The sequence below is a fragment of the Argopecten irradians genome, chromosome 1, assembly GCF_041381155.1.
Source record: "Argopecten irradians isolate NY chromosome 1, Ai_NY, whole genome shotgun sequence".
NCBI classification, from domain to species: domain Eukaryota; kingdom Metazoa; phylum Mollusca; class Bivalvia; order Pectinida; family Pectinidae; genus Argopecten; species Argopecten irradians.
The window spans coordinates 65,258,682-65,263,584 of record NC_091134.1 but is presented as its reverse complement, the minus strand read 5'-3'; positions in this window follow the sequence as shown (position 1 = coordinate 65,263,584).

Below are 4,903 nucleotides of genomic sequence, written 5' to 3'. Positions count from 1 at the left end.
GTGATGACTTCATTCATGTTTTATCAAATTACAATCCTTATATCCATAGCTAATCCTTGTTTTGACGTCTGTTCATGGTAGGATGTAATAACTAAAATTCCAGAAAAAATATTACCTTTGATTTGAAATGTGTAAATAAGTCTTCTAACTGTTATGGGTGTAACCATCTTTAAGGCAATAAACTCATTCTATATGACATCCAACCCTTCCATCTTCAATCAAAGAATAAAAACAAGGAGTATGAATGACTCAATGATAAAACTTAGGGTGTATATGTATTTTCAGGTGTATGACCTATAGTCATCATGCTCTGTCTGTCGTCGTGCACCGTCCACCGTGTGTAAACTTTTCATTCAAACAGCTTCTTCTCTATATATTAATAACCAGAAGGCCCAGGGTACTAATATTTGGCCTGTAGGTTCCAGGGATGAAGGCCTACCAAGTTTGTTCAAATGAATGACCTTGACCTTCCTTTAAAGTCACAGGGGTCAAACAGGCTAAAATCTTTAAACGACTCCTTCACAAGAACCAGAAAACCCAGGGTACTGATATTGGACCTGTGGCATGCTGGCATGAAGGGCTAATAAGTTTGTTCAAATGTATGACCTTGACCTTCATTTAAGGTCACAGGGGTCAAATAGGCTAAAATCCTTTAAACAACTTCTTGTGAATAACTAAGAGGCCTAGAGACCTGATATTGGGCCCGTGACATGCTGAGATAACGGGCTACCAAGTTTGCTCAAATGAATGAGCTTGACCTTCATTTAAGGTCACAGGGGTCAAATAGGCTAAAATTTTTAATCAACTTCTTCTCAAGAACCAGGATGCCCAGGGTACTGATATTGGGCATGTAGCATTCTGGAATGATGGGCTACAAATTTTGTTCAAATGAATGACCTTGACCTTCATTCAAGATAACAGGGGTCAAAATGGCTAAAATCTTTAAACGACTTCTTCTCAAGAACTAGAACTCCCAGGGTACTGATATTGGGCCTGTAGTATGCTGGGATGAAGGACTACCAAGCTTGTTCAAATGAATGACCTTGACCTTCATTTAAAGTCACAGGGGTCAAATAGGCTAAAATCATTTAAACAACTTCTTGTGAATACCTACGAGGCCTAGAGACCTGATATATGGCTCGTGACATGCTCAGATGAAGGGCTATCAAGTTTGTTCAAATGAATGACCTTGACCTTCATTCAAGGTCACAGGGGTCAAATAGGCTAAAATCTTTAAACATCTTTTTCTCAAGTACCAGGAGGCCCAGTAATGATATTGAGCATGTAGCATACTGGAATGATGGGCTACCATTTTTGTTCAAATGAATGACTTTGACCTTCATTCATTGTCACAGGGGTCAAATAGGATAAAATATTTTAAGGACTTCTTCTCAAGAACTGAAAGGCCCAGGATACTCATATCGGGCCTGCAACATGCTGAGATGAAGGGCTATTAAGTTTGTTCAAATTAATGACCTTGACTGTCATTCAAAGTCACAGGGGTCAAATAGGTCAAAATCTTTAAACGACTTCTTGACAATAACTAGGAGCCCTAGAGACCTGATATTGGGCCTGTGACATGCTGGGATAAAGAGCTACCAAGTTCGTTCAAATGAATGACCTTGACCTTCATCCATGGTCACAGGGGTCAAATAGGCTAAAATCTTGAAATATTTTTTTATGAATAAATAAGAGGCCTAGAGACCTGATATTGGGCGTGTGACATGCTGGGATGAAGGGCTACCATATTTAGTTTTAAAAAATGACCTTGATCTTCATTCAAGATCACAGGGGTCAAAATGTCTAAAATCTTTAAGCCATGGGCCTCTTGTTGTTATCAAGTCCTATTTCCTTAATCCAATTACGGTAGTAAATTGTAAATTCCATTGAGTAGTATTTGAACACACTTGGTAGCACTTCATTCCATCATTCTACATGTACAGGCCTAATATGAGGTGTCTAGGGCTCTTACTTATTCACAAGAAGTTGTTTAAATTCTTAAGCTTATTTGACCTGTGTGACCTTGGATGAAGGTCAAGGTCAATCATTTGAACAAACTTGGTTGGCTTTTATCCCAGCATGCTACAGGCTAAATATCAGTATCCTAGGCTTTTCAAGTATTGAAAAGAAGTCGTTTGAATGAAATGCTTACGCAAGGCGGAAGACGAAGGACAGAATGTGATGACTGTAGTTTATCTTGATTCTTCGAGTTAGATGACCTAAAATCTACATAAGAAAATTGAGCTAGTTAAAAAGCTAGGAAACTGGTTAATAAACTGTGTTCTTACGTAGGTGTACTGTGTTGCGTGGACGACATTCGTCATACAAATCAAGTTTAACTGACAATGGACAAAAATATAGCAGTGACAGACACAAACACTGTAATATGACTACACTCTGTTCAGTACAATTGGATGACAGCTATTCTAATTCATTGTAAATTCAGCGTTGGTGGCGTTTCATCACCATTGACGCTTCTTCTTGCATAACTGGTTTTCTGGTGTGGCCAATCTAGACCTGTCGACTGCTGCTTTGAAGCATCGTCTGTTACCCACGTTAACCAGTCTACGGTCTGATAAACGAAACGCAAATCAGTTTAGAGATTGGGTGTCTGGGGATGTAGCTTCACGGGCTGAATTTAAAAGAGGGCTTTTTTCTGTGCTGTGTCCAATCAAGACTCAAGAATAATCTCTGGGCATTGGCAATGGGAGACTATTCCAGTCGTCGGTGACACGGTTAGAATTTTCACTTACATTTAGTTTGGTTTTCTTTAAAAGTTTAGGACATTGCAGTACAGTATAGTATTTTGTATGATCAATATTTGGAATGATGTTTACAGTTTCGTTGCAGAGCAATAATATATTTATCATGCCAGCTCTGTATTCCGAGACTTTTACTCGGTCGTTCTTCAGTAGATATGGAATAAATCTTGTGGCATAGCGGTGTACTCTTTCTAAATTGTTTGTCTTTCTTAAACATGGGAAACCAAAACACATGCACAATGTTCCAGATGTTGTCTTGCTTAAGATTGATACAAGTTGAGGCAAACATTCTTATCTTTGAAGAAGGAGTTTTCAATATGAGGATGATCATTCTGTTTGCTTTTTTTCGAATAAAGGCTTTGTGATTTTAAGTTGTCATCAAAGTGTATTTCTGAATATGTGTTTCACTGCTTTCTTGGGTCCAAAAGACGTGGTTCCAGATATAGGTAGTGAATTCATCGATATGAAATCTGCCTTAATGCACACACCCATGCTAGTGGGTTTAGATCAGACAATATTTAGATGCCGTGGTTATTGCCTAAAATAATAACGTTTTTGCAGAGGTAACATTGGACATTGAACTTTGCAATATGCAGTATCCCAAAAAGGCGATATAGCATTAGAAGATTTGGTATATTAGCAATCATCTTCTACGTTTAAAGCCCGAAGAAGCATAGCAGTTGCAAACATTTGAAGCAATGGCAAATGGCTGCTTTACGTCATATGTAATATTAAAGGTTTCGCAATTGTAAAAAAAAGATGGAAAAAAAACACTGTGTTAAATTGCTAGTGAACAGGGTTATTACAGACTTCATGAATTATTACTTGTTAACTCACGATTTGTTCTCATTGTCGGAGTTGTCTTTCTTTGAATAACACGTGCTAACGTATGAAAGTCAATAATTTCGCCTAATTTGGCCAACACCTTTTATTCAGAGATCGTATATCGTGCGGCATGACATCCCACATCTACTCAGAATTTGAACGTTATGTAAGTTTGAAGGTTTGGTGTTCAACATTCTTTATCCAGATAATTCTATTTTCGTTCTCAACGTTGAACAATTTAACAATTTACCTCTACCAATGCTACATTGTATGTAGATATATACGATCTATGAGTAACACATATATGTAAGATATATATGATATCTGGATTTTCATAATGGTTTTGAAGTTTATATTTGACATGAAATTGTCTTAGATCAGACACTATATATATTTGCATAAAAACATTTTGCCACGTACTGCATGTTTTTAATACACGCACTTAATATGTTGGGCATATCATTTTGTCACCAGGCAACATTTATATGAACTTTTTGTTCTTAACCCAGCAATTACCATTGTACAGTTTTCTAAATGCATTATTATTAAAGTGACAAAGACTTCTATTAACACTGTAAATGGTAAATCGTATTCTTATACGGTATGGAATATTCGGAATAAGATACTACATCATGCAAACATTTGAATACTAAAAAGATGATGATATGCATTGTTGTTAGCTCACACCAACTGAGAGACTATCCACACATGTATTTCAACTTTTTCTTCTCACATAGGAATAGTTGAAATACTTTTTAGATTCATAAATTATGATGTAATGCCAAATTTCTTGGGAAAAAACTTCATACAAATTTATTTATCATCTGATTTTAGTGTTTACGTATTTCATGTACCATTTGCGTTTACCTAGTGATACTTTACATTTCTACACAATTGTTTATCACTTCGTAGGAACAAAACTACATTGATCAAAACGACTAACTTTATAATGTATACTACTATTGATTTGTTATGTGTAGCATGTACATTCTGACTAAATAAGCAAAATGTACATTTCAGGGAAAAACCCAGGTTAATACACTTTTGTCACTTAGTACAGTATATATCACTGATAATGCTATTACACTTACAAGTTATAGGTCAACAGTAGTTTCTAAGATTAGCCACAGTGTAGACGCACTTTCAAGCAATCGAATTTAAATTAGTCCTCTATGTCGCTCCCGTCCGCTTTTACGGGGAGAGACATAGATTTGACAAACTTAGTTCTGTTTTAACTGCACCAGAGAAATAAAATTACAGATATCACTGGATTTAACACGGGTTGAGGTGAGGAGGGTTCATACCTTTAGTATACA